At 42.1% G+C, this 18,716-nt stretch overlaps 2 long non-coding RNA genes across 2 annotated transcripts in view; one reads left to right on the forward strand and one right to left on the reverse strand.

Moving 5' to 3' along the window:
* LOC129658922 (uncharacterized) overlaps positions 1-18,716 on the reverse strand; it is a 324,572-nt gene that overhangs the window by 50,774 nt on the left and 255,082 nt on the right. The gene's annotated exons all lie outside the window — the stretch shown is intronic.
* Positions 1,055-8,862, forward strand: LOC129658921 (uncharacterized). Its single transcript, XR_008717585.1, has 3 exons — positions 1,055-1,284; positions 1,725-1,934; positions 8,457-8,862. It is a non-coding gene; the product is annotated as an uncharacterized LOC129658921 (long non-coding RNA).

Consider the following 18,716-nt stretch of genomic DNA (forward strand, 5'->3'; position numbering starts at 1 on the left):
CTGAGTCACCAGGGACTGTGTTATAGAATGTGGCTGTTTTATAGAATGAACACTTGGCCTGAATTACAAACTGAGTTAAAGGTGAGTCTAGCGGTACCTTCTACTTTCTCTTTATTCTTTCACTTCACTAAGTTTCCGTATCAGAAACATGTACCCTATGTATTAAAGAAGCAAAGACAACATTCCCAGTGCTGTCTTCTTTCCCTGTGAGAGTTACACGTGTGTGTTCATTTGGTGAGTCTTCAACAGCGTGTGCACCCAGGAGGTATTCACTTTTCTTTATGTATATTTCAATAAGGAGGTTTATTAGCAAAACAAACTAAATGGAGGACTGAGCAGCAGAAGAGAAAAGCTAAGGAGCCAAATAACAAGCTAAAAACTGGATCAGCTATCCTTACAGAAGAGAATGTGAACAACAAGTAGGTGGAAAATGTGCAAGAGAAGTTGGGAGACCTGGATGAGATACCTGAAAGTTTCAAAGCCTGTTTAATGATGCGTGGTTCTCCTGGGCTAGTCTGAAATAAAATAGAGACAGTGAAGGAAATCTTCAAGTAAGTGACAAATAAATAACACCTGGAAAAAATTAACAGCTCTCAGACTGAATGATAACATCATGTGCCAAACAGGATGAAAAACTTCACAGATCCGCAGAAAATTATGATATTTCCATACATTAAACATTAAGAAAATTGCAAAAGCTCCTTTAGAGAATCAAAATAGATAACCCACAGATTTCTCACCTGCAATACTGGATGAGAGAAAACACTGAAGCAAAATCATCAAGAGTATTGAAGGAAAAGAAACTTTTGAGTCTAAAATTGAGATTTAGCCATTGTCAGTAAGAGTTTCAAGCATTCAAGGTTTAAGGCATATCCAATAGCATACTGAAAAGAGCTCTCTCTGGTAGAGAGAGCTGGTGGAGCCCTTTTTTCACCGAGGTGCACTTTCTTCCTCCATGTGATTCAGGGATAAGTCAAGACAACTTCTCTCCCCTGTTCCCTTTGGTAACCTAGCAACAAGCCAGCTCAGTGAAGAGAACTCTGAGGTCTCTAGCCGACACCGGAATTTGAAAGAAACCTCCTCCAGGTGGCTGCTGCCCTACTCTCACATTCTCTCACCACCAAGAGTGCTGCTCAGCTGAAAATTCCTGGTGCTACAGGACTGGTTAAGTTTCCGGCTCAGCATGGGTACGAGTTCTCTGCCCCAAGGCACACTACCACGGTTCCTGCTTTGTTTGTTTCAAGCTCTCTATGGGGAATAAGTACATTCTGGAAAGTTCTTCCTGTAAGTGTTGTCCAAAAAGCAAGTGTTATCCATGTCCTAAGTTTATAGTGGTATTTGTCCTACCTTCTAATCTGACAAAATGTTAGTTGCTCAGTCGTGTCCGACTCTTTGTGACCCCATGGACTGTAGCCCACCAGGCTCCTCTGTCCATGGGATTCTCCAGGCAAGAATATTGGAGTGGGTAGCCATTCCCTTCTCCAGGGGATCTTTCCGATCCAGGGATCCAACCTGGGTCTCCTGAATTGCAGGCAGATTTTTAACATCTGAGCCACCAGGGAAGCCCAAACCATCTTAATTAGTCTATACCAATCATGGTAATCCTGTTCCCCTTAGGAGTGGTGGGTACATACAGAGAGTGGTGGGTGACTCAATCCTGACCAATAAGATGTGAGGATAAATCTGCTGGGGGACTTAAGTGAAAGGGCTCTTTTCCTTTCAAGAGCTCATAGGGAGAAGAGGCAGAATGCTCTTCCTTTGGACACTGTCGTGTTTGCCGGTGATTCCTGGGATTACGGCAGCTATTGCCAAGAAGGGCGTCCACCCCAGAGCAGAATAGAAAAGTGGAGGATGGCAGAGACGGGTGGTGAGAAGGACCTTCCTTTATGTGACGTCTTTGCCTGTTGGAGCCACCTTCATCTTAGGACCGGGTGGTAAGTGAGCTAATTGAATTCCTTTATCATTATTATTTTTCAAATTTATTTATTTTTTAATTGAAGAATGCTTTAGTTTTTATTTGTTACTTGCAGACCCAAATTTCCTAATTGAAACATAGAATTCAAGAAACTTACCATATACAGATCTTCTCAGAGACAGTTTACACCAGAGAGAAGAAATAGGAAGTCAGGAAGAAACAATGAGATACAATAGCAACGATGAGCTTCCCAGGTGGCACCAGTGGTAAAGAACCCAGCTGCCAAAGCGGGAGATATAAGAGAACACAGGTTTGACCCCTGGGTTGGGAAGGTGCCCTGGAGGAGGGCATGGCTGTGTACTTAATCACTGTCATGTCTAACTCTTTGCAACTGCATGGACTTATAGCCTGCCAGGCTCCTTTGTCCATGGGCATTCTGGACAGAAGAGAATACTGGAAGTGGGTTGGTCATTTCTTTTTCCAGGGGATCTTCCTAACCCAGGGATTAAACCCAGGTCCCCTGCTTTGCAGGTGGATACTTTACTGTCTGAGACATGAGAGAAGGCCAAGAGTACTGGAATAGGTAGCCTATCTCTTCTCCAGAGGATCTTCCCTTTCTCCAGGGGAACTTCCCAACCAAGAAATCGAACCGAGGTCAGATTCTTTACCAGCTGAGCTACCAGGGAAGCCCAGTCTGGTGGGCTACAGTCCATGGGGTCACAAAGAGTTGGACACTACTGGAGCGACTGAGCATGCATGCACCATCTACAGATACTCTCGGAGACAGTTTACACCAGAAAGAAGAAACACGGAGTCAGGAAGAAGCAATGAGATACAACAGCAATGAAGAGCAGGGAAATGAGTGAAATGTAATGCAAAGCATAAATTAGAATGAATGTAAAATGTTTGCAAGCACTTAATCACAAATTCTGCAGAATTAATTAAGCACTAAACAGGTTTTAGATGATGTGCTTTGGGAGGAATAGAGGAATTATTTTGGAATTTAAAAAAACATTTATTGGTCTGTGACTTGTCCTAGTTGAGCACTTGGGATGTCTGATCTCGTGGAGTGAGGAAATCTCGGTCTTGTTCTGGTGGGAAGGGCCATGCTCAGTGAATTTTTAATCCAATTGTCTGCTGACAATTATTATTAGTTGTTTGGCCTCAGGCAACCCAGTCCTGGCGTCTCAGTTCAGTTCAGTTCAGTTGCTCAGTCGTGCCCAACTCTTTGAGACCCCATGGACTACAGCACGCCAGGCTTCCCTGTCCATCACCAATTCCTGGAGCTTGCTCAAACTCATGTCCATCAAGTAGGTGAAGCAATCCAACCATCTTATTCTCTGTTGTCCCCTTCTTCTCCTACCTTCAATCTTCCCCAGCATCAGGGTCTTTTCCAATGAGTCAGTTCTTTGCATCAGGTCACCAAAGTATTGGAGCTTCAGCTTCAGCATCAGTCCTTCCGATGAATATTTAGGACTGATTTCCTTTAGGACTGACTGGTTGGATCTCCTTCCAGTCCAGGAGGCTCTCAAGAGTCTTCTCCAACACCACAGGTCAAAAGCATCAATTCTTCCTGGAGTCTACAAGCTCTATAGTAGCGCTACTGTGTGAACTGCCAAGTTGCTTCAGTCGTGTCTGACTCTGTGACTCATGGATCGTAGCCTGCCAGGCTCCTGCGTTCATGCACTTCTCCAGGCAAGAATACTGGAGTGGGTTGCTATACCCACTCCAGGGGATCTTTTCAACCCAGGGATTAAATCCATATCTCTTAGGTCTCCTGCATTGGCAGGCGTGTTCTTTACCACTAGTGCCACCTGGGAAACCCAGTAGGGCCACCGACAACCTCCAAAAAGGACTTATGCCAACACATGCGTGAGGGTGAGGGATCTTTCAGCTGTGGCATGTGAACTCTTGCTTACTGCCTGTGGATCCAGTTCCCTCTCTAGGGATTGAACCTGGGCTCCCTGCCTTGGGAGCATGAAGTTTTAGCCACTGGACCATGAGGGAAGTCCCTCTGGAAGTTTAAAGAAAGCTTCATAGAGGCTGCAGCATGCAAACAAGGCCTTGAAGTCTGTGTCGGACTTTAGGAGAGAACGGGCCTGAAGGGCAGTCAAGGCTTTAGGATGAGTGTGAAATGCATGGGAGGCTGGGGCCTCAGTGAGTGGTGGACTGAGTAATTGCTGTTCTGAGAAGTTTCAAGTCCAAAGTATTCTCCTGCCTACAATATGCATCAGAAATGAAACAGAAAATATTCTCACACCTCTGTTACCAAAATGTAGGCCATATGGATCTTTCAGTGTGGCAATTCTGGTTTCTGTGTATCCAGAAAAATAACAATGGGGAAAAGGGTCAAAGGAAGGGCACCTTAAACCATATGAAGGGCAGAGGCGCTTCTGGGGAGATGATGATAGACTAGAAAATGAGGGGTTTTCCGACCGTACTGACAGCAAGAGAAGCAAAAAGGCTTTTTGAGAGATTTGCAAAATCTCAAAGGACTATGGAAAGCATAAATATGACATAGTTCACCAAAGAGTTTTTTTAATTTTTATTTTAATGGGGATAGTGAACTAATCCCTGTAAATCCTACTGAATTAAATAATAAAAAAAGACAAAAACAAATAAGCAATCCCAAATCTATGGTATTGTCTCAGCTCTGCTAGTTATTAGCTGTGTAATGCAGCAGATCAATAAATCTATACCTCAGTGACCTCAGGGATAAGAGGCCACCTCCCTGATCTACTTTATGGGGTTATCCAGAGGGTCTGAGCAGACAACAGAAGTGATGGGGGGGGAGGGGGTGGCGGTGGGGGGAGGGGGTGGCGGGCGGGGTGGAGAAAACTTTTAGATTCTGTGGAGGCACAGAAGGAATCTCTTTAAGAATGTATTTTTGAAAGGGGGCAAGATCATTCACTCAGGAGAGAGGCCCAGGGGTGTCCTTTTGGAGAGAGGAAAGTGCAGTGTCCAGGGTGACTATAGCCCAGAATGCAGGAAGCCACCAAGTTTGGTTCAAACTACCAGTGTGGGCATGGAACCAAGTTGGAGACACATATAGAAAGGAATTATTAGATTTTTTTAATAGTGTGGGAGCTACGCCAAGACTTGCAGCTTTGGTTTGGAGTCTGCAATTAAGGGTGGACTTAGAAGGGAAAATGAAATGGAGGCAAGAGCCTGAACCTTTTTTGAAGCCATAACGACATAATTTGCAAGTTCAACCCTAGAGACTCTACCATGCCACAGGAAAGTTGTTTATGTACTTTCCTACGTTTATGAAGCTTGGTGAAGGTGGTGGTGGACAGAGTGTCTAAAGAGAAAGGCAAAGGGTACGATCTCGGGCCCATGGCATGGGCAAGGACGTGAGAAAGTCACTCCCCAAACTGGCAACCACCCCAGAGGCCTCCCAACCTAATTTGTCCTTGGAGCATTTCTCTCTCCAGAACCCACCCTGGAAATGGGGCATGTAAACACACTTGGGGATTCTTAGAGGCACTTCAAATGATCTGCTGGCTTCCCACCTCTAAAAAGACTAGACCAGTTATACTCCACCTCTGGCTTATTTTTTAAATTGTGGATTTTTTGATTGTCACACTGATTGGGGGCCATTATTAACATTTACAGGGCAAATGTCAGGGATGTCTATGTTATGTGAGTTTGCCTGCACAAAGAAGAATTTTTCTGCATTCCATATATGACTTTCAAATATCCAATTGGATAGTCATGAATGTGTACAAATTTATGCATTATTTGAACTGAAAATCTAATTCTATTTTACATACAAGCCTGATATATTTATTACAGCTTTAACACACTCTAAACTTTCTAAGAATAAAACTTTATATGCTATTCAGAATTTTTTTCTAAGCTGTTCATTGAGTTGGAAATATGCATAACTGTTGGGAAATTGCAACATTATTCAAGGGATTTAGTTGTCTATGTCACACATTTATGTTAGTTTGTATTTGTTGAATTCAAAAGTGATTATCCCGCTAAATACCGGCTTCTGACTACTTTATTGGCTCTTTCAATATAGTTATTGGGCTTCCCTGGTGGTTAGACAGCATGCAGAAGACCCGGGGTAGATCCCTGGGTTGGGAAGATCCTCTGGAGAAGAGAATGGCTATCGACTCCATTATTCTTGTTTGGAGAATCCCACGGACAACAGGAGCCTGGTGGGCTACAGTCCATAGGGCCGAAAAGAGTTGGACATGACTGAGTGGCTAAGCACAGCAATGGGTGTATATAGGTTATATTGCCTATGAATTTCATTTTACAATTTTAAAGGGGAATTAACAAAATATTTGTAAAAAAGGTGGCATTAGTCTCATTGGGATTGGGAAATGCTAGACTGAAGGCTGATAAAAAGAAAAAATGGGAGGAGTTATGAATGTGAGTTGTGTTAAATGCCCATATTCTACACATTGTACCCATCCAAAATTTATCTGAAGAAAAATTACAACATGTATTCAGGTCAAGGAGGATCAAAAAATGTGCTCTTGGGATTGCCCATAAGTGCGTCAGGGTCAGATTTTCAGTCCTTTTGTTTTAAGAGAGGAATTTCTCAGTAAACAATACCAGAGGATCTGAAAGAAAAATAAAGCAAAACCCAGAACCTCTTCAGCTTCTCAGTCAACAAGGAAAGACTTGCAAGTGCTCAGAACACTGTAAGTGAAGCAAAGCCCTGTAAGATCAAAGCCTTCTGCTTTCTTTTATGGAGCGTTAACAAGCTCTAAAACGCGGGCTACAAATAAGAAGAAAACAGATCAAAATCCTGACTTTTTAAGTTGAAAGTTTGCCTTTTTTAGAAATGAAATGTTAATACATACTACAATATGGATGGACCTAGAAAACATTATGCTTGGTGGAATAAATTGGACACAAAACAAATATTGTATAATTCCAACTTATATGACATACCCACAATGTACAAATTTGTAGAGAAAGAAAAACAGAAGTATTACCAGGGGCGTGAGACTAGTTTAACAATAACTAGAAGCATAGGAGCATAGGTTTTTTTTTTGGCCTTGCCACGAAGCTTGTGGGATCTTAGTTCCCTGACCAGGGATGTAGCGTGGGCTTAAGCCAGCGAAAATACCGAGTCTTCACCGCTGGGCCACCAGGGAATGCCCGGAGCATAGATTTTTTTTTTTTTTTTGAATTGGAGATGGTAAAAAAGCTTTGGGTGTAGATAGTGATGCTGGCTATACCACACTGTGAATGAATTTAATGCCACTAATTTGTACACTTATGAATGGCTGAAATGATGAATACTACATTGTATGTAGGACTTCCCCCGTGTCTCAGCGGTAGAGTCTCTGCCTGAAGTGCATGAAACACAGGAGGCGTGCGTTTGAGCCGTAGGTCGCAAAGATCCCCTGGAGGAGGGCCTGGCAACCCACTCCAGTATTCTTGCCTGGAGAATCCCACGGACAGAGGAGCCTGGCGGGCTACAGTCCATAGGGTTGCAAAGTCAGACACGACAGAAATGAGGTAGCACGCATGCCCGCACACATGTTGCATATATTTTTTACCACAATAAAAAATTAAATAAAAAAACAAAGTTTGCCTTTTTTTAAAAAAAAAGTTCAACCCCCAAATACAGTTCTATTCCTACAGTCTGTAGATTTCCCCCCCACCCCCCGCCCTCCCAGGAGGTTTTATTTTATTAGAGGGAAGCCAAGTTAAAGTCTCGGTATTAATTTTCTGTCATGCTTTATCTACCAAAGAACAGATTTCCAATGTCTCTCACACATTTGATGCAATTATTTCCATTTGTTAAACTTCATCAAAGTTTTTGAACTGATGAATACATTTTAAGTCAGAATTGAACAAGGTTTATCCTTGAATATAACCAAGCGTATCCTATCTAAGGCATTGGACTAATAGAAGATGTTTTCAGGTTTTTTTACAATATTTTTTATTATTTTTTAAATTTATTTTTAATTGGAGGATGATTGTTTATAATGTGCTAGTTTCTGCTGTACAACAATGTGAATCTGCTGTAAGTATACATATATCGCCCCCCTCGTGAGTCTCCCTTCCAAGTCTGTAGATTTTTATGCCCCATGCCTTCCCACTCACATCCTTCTTTCTAACTCTGCATATTAAGCCATAAACACCATTTTACTGGGGGGTGGGGGAGAGGAAGAAAAAGAACAAGGGAGTTCTGAGAAGGAAGCTTTCACCTTGCTGTTTACTCCCAGGTCTTCAAATGCTGCTTTTAAAATATAGCAGGAAAGACGGCTGTTTGACATATATGGGAGATTTATCAGGCTCCAAATAAATTTTAATGAATGCAAAAGGTCTTAAACTCCTTTTCTTGGGCTGACTTGCCTGCTACTCCCTTTGAAAGAAGTTTAATTTCTCTGTGCAGTCAGAGCCTGGGGCCCATGCTTGCTGACACAATCATACACGCGGCTATTTCCTTTCAGCAGAAAAAAATAGAATATAAAAAAAATAATCTGCCCCAGTATCTAATTTGGGGGTTGGTTTTCTAGCTAATCTTTTGAAACTGAGAATATTTTTCTAAAAATTGTCATTTATCCAGGTACTTTTTCTCATGATCTTTTATCATAAGAGCAGATGTCCACCATGCAGACAGAGAATCAAGAAGACAAGCCTAAACCGGGCCCATAAGTTCTTCTACCAGAATCAGAAGGTGGAGGACGAGGCTGACGTGTCCTCCCCACTCTCCCCTTGAGGGGCTTCAGTCTCTCTACGCCCATCTGTGACTTAAGTCAGATTTCCATGGACTATGTTCTATTTTTAAGTCCCGTGTTTTCTGATTGAGAAGCTGCTTTGAATGAGATCTCTATCTGTATAGTTATGTTACTCTGTGAATGAAAAATTTTATTTACACGTCCATCTAAGTGCATATCTCTTTGTTGCTGTTGCTGTTCAGTGGCTAAGTCATGTCTGACTCCTTGTGACCCCCATGGACACCAGGCTCCTCTGTCTATGGGATTTCCCAGGCAAGAATATTGAAGTGGGTTGCCATTTCCAGATCTTCTGACCCAGGGAATGAACCGAGTCTCCTGCTTAGCAGGCACCTGGGAAGTCTAATATCTCTGTATCTATTTATAAATGCATATATACATATACAAATATATACATAATATTAGAGATGTAAAACCTCTTTGTTCCACCAGTGTAGCTGCCAGATGTACCATTAAATCTACATGGATGGGCAGACAGGCTTCAACTGAGCCCAGCACAGAATCCCTGACCTGGGTGTTTCCATCACAGGTCAGAGGCCAACAGAAGTAGTATCAGCCTCTAGATCACCTAAATAGAGCAATAGAAACTTCAAGGAAAGCCTGCCTTCCTGGAGACATCAAAGTTTTCTTTTTTCCCCCCCTTTTTTAATTTTATGGGTAAGGTAAATAATAGAGTCTTTGTGTTTTATCAGAAAAGTTAATGAAGTTTACTTCTTTGGAACTTGGATGAATAGTAAACAAAATTATGTTGTCACTCTCCCTGGAGTACATCCCAGTACTGCCACATTAAGCAAAATGATTTCTTCTCACGGGACCACAGTGCCTGATGGCCTGTGCAGAAAGAGCTGGAGAACAGGAGAATATGATGCACTTGGAGTCTCATGTGATGGGAACGACAAGCAGAATCAGCTTTTTAAGTGTTTACAATTTATCCCGGGCTTCCCAGGTGGCTTAGCGGTAAAGAAACTGCCTGCCAATGCAGGTGATGCAGAAGATGTCAGTTTAACCCCTGGGTCAGGAAGAGTCCCTGGATCTTCCCTGGAAATGGCAACCAACTCCAGTATTCTTACCTGGGAAATCCCATGGACAGAGGAGCCTGGTGGGCTATAGTCCATGGTGTTGCAACTGAATAACTAAACAACAACAATTTTAAGACCTTTAGGGAAACTGACTTGGGGCCACCCTGTGTGTCTGGAGGGACTTTGTTCTGAAAGGTAGTGGGATAGCCTCAAGTCTCTTGCAGGCAGAGGGCAGGCACTGGGCACCGAGAAGTCATGGCCCTTCTCTAGGGGATGGCTCTGCGTTTTGAGGAGATGTCCGGGACTCTCACTGGACCACTGCTGGCTTGGCCTGGACTGCGCATGTTTAACAAAGGCACCAGGGAGGGCCCTGGAGAGAACTACGATGACACACCCCATTCCACCCGGATCCCATCTCCCTGCTGCTCCTGGCTTCTGCTGACAGCTTCTGGAGCAAAGGCATCACGGCATCCTGACCAGCTGCCAGCAGAAGGAGAGGGCACGGAGGGGACTGGTCAGAAACCCCAACCCAGAGTTTGGAGAGTTGTCCCAAAATGGCAACAGGTCTTTGGGAGTGAACAATGGGGTTCATTTTAAGGAAGAAATATTTATGATTGAACATGACAGGTATAAAATGCTGGGAGAAACAACTTTATGGGCTGCAAGAAAAAGAGTGAGAGTTTACCCATGGGCTGGTCCCCCTGCTTAGAGTGTTAAAAACCTTTCTCCCCTCCCCTGTGGTCTTTGGCAGGAGACAGTCCCCACTGGCAGAAGACCTGGGATTGCTTTTCCCTCGTCCCTAGTAAACTTGCTCTGGACTCTGGCTGGCGCCCCGTTGGACCGTCACCACTGACTGCATTTCAAGTGGCATGTGGGGTGTAGCTGGCGGGAGAGCTGGGTTCTCTTGTGGTCAAGGAGCATTCAAAAGAGCAGGAGAAGGAACAGCCACGTCAAGGCCTGGCTTGTCCATGGGACGTGCCTTTGCCAGGAACCACGGGACGCCCGACCCCAGCACAAGGAAGGCCACAGGGAGCGGCTGGCAGGGGGACCTGGCCCTCGGCAGGGCAGAGGGAGCAGCTTCTGTGGGTTTTCCCAGCGGCCACACTGCCAGTGTTACACAACGTGATGCGATGGCGGGGGCAGGCAGGGAGAGTGGTCTTTCTTGCTTTTCCAAATTAAGATAGCATTTCCTTGAAAAATTAAGAAAAAATGAGTCTTTGCGAGTGGAAAATGATCTGGAGCCATTTGCCCATTAGCCGATGAAATGACTGGCATATGGATATTTGAAAGGGAAATGGATTAATTGCAGTTTCACTCAGCTCCCTCAGACAAACGCTGAGACAGACAAGCTTGTTTCATCCTGGTCAGGAGCGTGTGGTTTGATGGTCAGAGGACGGCCGAGGGAGTCAGAAAGTCTGGGTTGCATTCCCAACTTTGCCGCTGACGCACTGGGTAACCTTGACCAATGGTTGCACCCTCTGTGTCCCCATCCAGAAAACGGCAGTTTAATGACAGCCCCCAGAAAGGAATGTTTGAGCAGTTTCTAGGTATATGGGGTTAGATATTTTGAGGTCCCAAGCAGGCGAAGATGGCAAGATTTCCAAACTTAATTTTCTTGCACAGGAAAGCATGGTTGAGAGCTTTTAGAAACAATTGGAGTTGAGAACACGATAAATCCCCATAACTGTCAGAAGTAGCCTTTGATATATGGCTTTAAAAACTCTCAAATCTCTAAAGCCACCCTGTCACCTTCCAAGGTTTCATGCTATTGGACTCTGTGAATTTATTTGAAAACAATTTAAAATTAAATTCCATGGCACTGAGTCATCTCCTGCCAGTCACTAAATACTAAGATGAAAATCTCTTGTGACATTTAACACAATGGCTGTTCAGAGGTCTTGCATTAGAATATTTTAAAGACTTTCATATTTTGATTTGCTGCCTTCCATAAGAATCTTAATAGTTCGAAGCACTGTTAATCATTTTCAGCCAGTACATGACTACCTCAGGTTTAGGATGAAGACACTCCTCTTTCACTGGCTCTGTTTTTTGCTTGTCTGATAGAGATTCTTTCTTTGAGGAGCCTAAATAGTTCTGTGAAAATAGTAACCAACAGAACAAGTGTGAGGAATCCTGCATTCTGGCCTTGGAGTTTTTCTTCTGCTGAATAAGTAACTTAGTCCCTCTAGGCATCAGTTTCCCTACTTGTGAAATGAGGGTGTGTCTCAGTGCTTTTTGTTTCTGTATTGCCATAGATCCCTTCTTTCAAAAGAAGCTTTGGGCATCAATCTAGGATTAAAAAGATGAAGGAGAGGGACCTCAGCCCTTATCTGCTCTGCTGACGAGCCCAGGTCAGCAACATTATGAATCCCAGCAAGAATATCACTGGCTAGAGTCCTTCAAGTCATTTTCAAAAATGAGAATTGGTGGGTGAGAAGAGGAAGGAGGAACTGGGTATATTTACAGCCAAGCAATGCACATTATTAACAACTGCTGAATCCAGAGATGCCTATTTTTGATTTTGATCCAGTCACTAAAAATAGAAGGCTTTCTACAGATTTAATGTGATCCTTATCAAAATATCTGTGACATTTTTCACAGAACTGGAACAAATAATCCTAAAATTTATAGGTAATCACAAAAGACTCAGAATTGCCAAAGCAATCTTGAGGAAAACAGAATCAGCTGGAGGCATAACCCTCCTAGACTTCAAACAATACTACAGAGCTACAGTAATCAAAGCAGCATGGTATTAATACAAAAACAGACATGCAGATCAACAGAACAGAATGGAGAGCTCAGAAATAAACTCACACACCTATGGTCAGTCTTCAAAAAAAGAGGCAAGAACATACAGTGGAGAAAAGACAGTCTCTTTAGCAAGTGGTGTTGGGAGAGCTGAACAGCCTCATGTAAATTAATGAAATTAGAACACTCCGTCATACCATACACAAAAATAAACTAATAAACTCAAAATTGTTTAAAGTCCTAAGTATTAATATAAAATATAACACCATAAAACTCCTACAAGAGAACATAGGCAAAACATTCTCTGACATAAATCATAGCAGTATTTTCTTAGATCAGTCTTCCAAGGCAAAAGAAATAAAGTAAAAATTAATAAATGGGACCTAATAAAACTTAAAAGCTTAGGCACAGCAAAGGAAACCATAAACAAAATGAAAAATCTGTGGACTGGGAGAAAGTATTTTCAAATAATGTGACTGACAAGGGATTGACTTCCAAAATATACAAATAGCTCATTCAACTTAATATCACAAAACCAAACAACCCAATCAAAAATGGGCAGAAGGTCTACATAGACATTTTTTCAAAAAGACATACAGATAGCCAATAGGTACATTGAAAAATGATCACCACCACCAATTATTAGAGAAATGCAAATCAAAACTACAGTGCAGTATCACCTCACTTTGGTCAGAATGGCCATCTTTAAAAGGCTGCTGCTGAGTCACTTCAGTCGTGTCCGACTCTGTGCAACCCCACAGACGGCAGCCCACCAGGCTCCCCCGTCCCTGGGATTCTCCAGGCAAGAACACTGGAGTGGGTTGCAATTTCCTTCTCCAACTCATGAAAGTGAAAAGTGAAAGTGAAGTCACTCAGTTGTGTCAGACTCTTCGCGACCCCATGGACTGCAGCCTATGAGGCTCCTCCATCCATGGGATTTTCCAGGCAAGAGTACTGGAGAGGGGTGCCATTGCCTTCTCCGCTTTAAAGCCTACAAATAATGAATGCTGGAGAGGGTGTGGAGAACGGGAACCCTCCTACACAGCTGGTGGGAATGTAAATTGCTATAACCACTATGGAAAACAGTATGAAAGTTCTTTATAAAACTAAAAACAGGGTTATCATATAATCCAGCAATCCCACTCCTGGACCTAAATCTGGGAAAGATGAAAACTCTACATTTACAATACAAAGATGAAACTCTGTATTCAAAAAGATACACACAAATGAGTGTTCGTAGAGCCACTGTTTACAATAGTTAAGACACGGAAACAACTTAAATGTTCATTGATAGATGAACGGATAAAGAGAACATGGCATACATACACAATGAAATACTTCTCAGCCATAGAAAAGAATGAAACAATACCATTTGCAGCAACATGGATGACCTAGAGATTATGATGTTAATTGAAGTAGGTCAGAGAGAGAAAGACAAATATTATATGATATCATTCATATATGTAGAATCTAAAAAAAACAATACCAATGAATTTATTTACAAAGCAGAAACAGACTCACAGACATAGAAAACAAATGTTTGGTTACCAAGGGAAAAGGAGGCTGGGATAAGTTAGGAGTAGGGGATTAATGGAGCTTCCCTAGTGACCCAGTGTTAAAGAATCCACCTGCCAATGCAGGAGATGCAGGAGACACTGGTTTGATCCTGGGGTCAGGAAGATCCCCTAGAAGAGGAAATGGCAACCCACTCCAGCATGCTTGCCTGGAGAATCCCATGGACAGAGGAGCCTGTTTTAGCATGCGTGCTACAGTTCATAGCGTCACAAAGAGTCAGACACAGCTGAGCAACGGAGCATGCATGCATGCATGGGATGAACAGATACACACTACTATATATAAAATAGACAAGCAACAGTATCCTACTGAATAGCCCAGAGAACTATATTCAATATTTTGTAATAATCTATAATGGGAAATAATCTAATATATATATTATAATATATATAATATAATATAAATATATATATATAATATATATACCTGAATCACTTTGCTGTACAGCTGAAACTAACATAAAGTTGCAAATCCTGCACACCCTAGAGCTTGTGCTCTGCAGCAAGAGGCCACCACAATGAGAAGCCTGAGCACCACAACCGGAGAGTGGCCTCCACTCACCACACCTAGAGAGAAGCTTGCTCAGCAATGAAGACCCCGCACAGCTAAAAATAAATAAGTACAAAAAAATTGAAAAAAGAAAATGGTTAGACTGCCATATGATTGGGCCCCCTGCTGGAATACTTGGTGGGTTTCTAAGGCGCACAACTAGTTTGAAACTTAAGGAATGTAAACACTTTATCCTTGCTCATTGAGAATAATTCCCTCTCTCCATTCTTTTATTTTTTAATATTTGAATGACCTATATGTTAAAATGATTAGATACAGACAAAAGTAGAGTTAAATTGATGGATAGTGGGGATAATGTTTAACCAGGAAGCAATAAATACCACAAAGCTGTCGCTCTCTTAAGTAATCTTAGGCTGAAGAATGACTTGCCCCAGGGACTTCCCTGGTAGTCCAGCGGTTGGGCCTCCACACTTCCACTTTCATGGGTTCAAACCTGGGTCCAGGAACTAGGATCTTGCATGCCACAGCAAGACAAAAAGTCTTGAAACACATCAGAAACAACTTAATTTAAAAAAAAAATAAGAATGACTCTTTGAGACCATCACTTTCATGTTATTAAACCAGTTAAGGAAGAAGTACTATTATTTTTGTGCTATGAAGTCATCTACTGCCCTACACAATGCTGACCTTTCATTCTTGACAACACAGATGTAGAAACTCTAGGGCAGAAGGAAAACCTATTGTGTGATCAATGGGAGATGTACCTTCAACAGAAACTGCTCTTCTGTGTAATACCTTTCAAAATACATAGACAACTAGAGAATCTTATTTCTAGCAACATTTACATCATCATCTCAAAATTCCACAACTTTTTCAGAAATTAGAAATATAAATCAACTGGTTTAATTTAAAATGTATGGCTTTTAAAAAATTATTTTTAATTGGAATATATAGTTGATTTACAATGCTCTGTTAGTTTCTTTTGTACAGCAGTCAATCAGTTATACATATACATATATCCATTCTTTTTTTTAGATTCTAGTTCTATATAGGTCAATACAGAGTATTGAGTAGAGTTCCCTGTGCTATACAGAAGGTCCTTATTAGTTATCCATTATTCATATATAGTGGCCTTTCCTGGTTGCTCAGTTGGTAAAGAATCTGCCTGCAATGCAGGAAACCCCGGGTTGATTTCTGGGTCAGAAAGATATGCTGAAGACGGGATAGACTACCCACTCCAATATTCTTGGGCTTCCCTGGTGGCTCAACTGGTAAGAAACTGCCTGGAATGTGGGAGATTTGGGTTGCCTGGAATGTGGGAGATCTGGGTTCAGTCCCTGGGTTGGGAAGATCCCCTGGAGAAGGGAACAGCTACCCACTCCAGTATTCTGGCCTGGAGAATTCAGTGAAACTCTATGGACTATACAGACCATGGGGTCGCAAAGAGTCAGACACAACTGAGCCACTTTCACTTTCACTTTCATATATATAGTAGTATGTATATGTCAATCCCAATCTCCCAGTTTATTCTTTCCCCTTCCCTTCCCACCTTGGTAACCATAACTGTTTTCTACATCTGTGATTCTATTTCTATTTGTAGGTTCATTTGTGCCATTTTTTTAGATTTCACATATAAGTGATAATCATATGATATTTATCTTTCTGACTTACTTCACTCAGTATGACAACCTCTGTGTCCATGCATGTCACTGCGAATGGCATTCTTTCTTTCTTATAATTGAGTAATGCTTCATTGTATGTATGTACCACAGCTGCTTTATCCATCCATCTGGCAATGGACATCTAGGTTGCTTCCACGTCCTAGCTGCTGTAAATAGTGCTGCAGTGAACACTGGAGTGCATCTATCTTTGAAAATTATAAAATCTGTGACTCTTAAGGAGAGAAGTTAGTGGAGGGATTAATTAACAGCTTCTGATATTCAAAGCATCTATCATTCTCTTCTGAATGAACAGAAAGGACAACACATAAGGCCTAAGAAGGTGCTTTGCGACTGGAACTTGCCATACTACTGTGAGTTATTATTAACACATTTAATGAAAAGTTATAGAGACTATGGCTATTTGAACCAATTTATTAATGTAGAATTGCTTATAATGGAAAAGAAATTTTTATACATGGAATTAGACAAGAGCTTCAAGAATACTAAGAAGAAGCTGATTGACTGTCTCTCTCCATCTTTATTCTACATCTTCCCAGTCCCTTTACCCACCTAGAATACAGGTCTAAGGTTAATCTAGAGCTTTAAATTAGATGTTAGAAACACGTTTGATGATGCGTATATTCTAACTACAGTAATGGGACTATAAAACAGCACATAAAATTAATTTACCTAGAAAACTTTTAATAATAAATTTGCTATTATTGGCTCTTAAGAAAGGGAGAGATGATAAGAGGAGATCCTGAAAACTTTTTAGTTCCTTGACTTTGTACCATAATTTGGACTTTGCCTCATCTGAGTGTTAGGAAGCTCTGGGCATGATTCTGCAAATAATCTCTACCTGGGAGAATGTTTATTTTAATAATGCATGGTTCAGATATTGATATTTTCCTTCATTTCCCCAACATCTACAGAGAGGTATTCTGCCTTAGTATTAACATGGCATCATCAACTCAATGGACAAGAATTTGAGCAAACTCCAGGAGATAGTGAAGCAAAGGGAAGCCTGACATGCTGCAGTCCATAGGGTCACAAAGAGTCAGACACAACTGAGTAACTGAACAACAACATTAATGTTATTTTTCCTCCCTGATGATATCATTATGGTCTGTGTGTGTGTGCATGCTAAGTCGCTTCATTCGTGTCTGGCTCTCTGTGACACTGTAGCCTGCCAGGCTCCTCTGTCCACGGAATTCTCCAGGCAATAATACTGGAGTGGGTTGTCATGCCCTCCTCAGGGGATCTTCCCAACCCAGGGATCTAACCTGCGTCTCCTGGTACTCCTGCATCACAGGTGGATTCTTTACTGCTGAGCCACCTTGGAAGCCCCTCATTGTGGCCTACTTGATTTTAAAGATTTGGTTATACATCTTATACACACACTCATTAATAATGGAAAATAAAGATATATTCATACCAAGTAATTCTGCCTGAGGAAATTTGAGCTTTTTTGTGTTTCAACCTGTAGATAAGAGCTGGCCATTCACAAAACTAAAAAGTCAGCCTCAGACTACAATGACTGACTGAGGGACATTGAATGGCCTTCTTAAGAATCCAACAGTTTGAATTTACATGGGAGAAAAAAAATACTAGTTGGTTAATATAGCAACCTGATTAATTTATATGGTCACCCCAATATTCCACTAGGCAGAGAACAGGTCTCAGAGGGAAAATGAAGGCAAAGACAAGAATCAAAAGGAAGTTGATAGAGAAAGTGGGAACAGAGGTTCCTGCCCAGGCCCGATCCTGGATGCCCAGAGAAAGGTTTGACGCTAGGTCTTACTTGTCCCTGCTGCCTAGCAAAGGGTCTGGTACTGAATGAATAAATAAAGGAATGAATATGTGGGTGTCAAGGTGAGAGGGTGTTTAATAAGTGTTGACGGTGGAGGCAACCTCATAAAAATGAGAGTACCTAGATGGGGGCGGTATGGATGTATAGGGAATAAATTTATTTTTTTTTTTTGAAGTGTGTCTCTCAAGATCTAGAATTCGTTTTGGGAACAGTCCCCCATAGCAGTTGTCTCTCACGTGATTTGCCAGGGGGTAAAATTGGCAGGTCCTCTTCATAACCTCTCTTTCTGTGTTCTGGCCCACACTGTAAGCCGTATTTTCCTCAGGACCATTGCAGAGCCCACCACCAAGGAGCTCAGTCCTCTGTCCAGTACACCTTGCTCATGGGGGCTTCAATCTGCTTTATAGTGGCTCCTCCCAGGTTTTCAAGTAAAACTGTTCTCAGATATTTGGGCAAGGTTTCCCACCCCCCTCCCCCCAAACTAGATGCAAAAATATCTCTTTGGGGCTTCCCTGGTGGTACAGTGGATAAGAATCTGCCTTCCAATGCCGGGGATACAGGTTTGATCCCTGCTCTGGGAAGATTCCACGTGCCATGGGAGCAACTAAAGCCCATGCTGCACAACAGGAGGAGCCACCACAGTGAGAAGCCAGCCTGCAAACCACAGCTAGAGAGTAGCCCCTGCTCGCTGCGACTAGAGAAAGCCCACTCCCAGCAACAAAGACCCAGTGCAGCCAAAAAATTGAAAGAAAAAAAAGAATGAGGTTT

The sequence above is a fragment of the Bubalus kerabau genome, chromosome 8, assembly GCF_029407905.1.
Source record: "Bubalus kerabau isolate K-KA32 ecotype Philippines breed swamp buffalo chromosome 8, PCC_UOA_SB_1v2, whole genome shotgun sequence".
Lineage (NCBI taxonomy): Eukaryota > Metazoa > Chordata > Mammalia > Artiodactyla > Bovidae > Bubalus > Bubalus kerabau.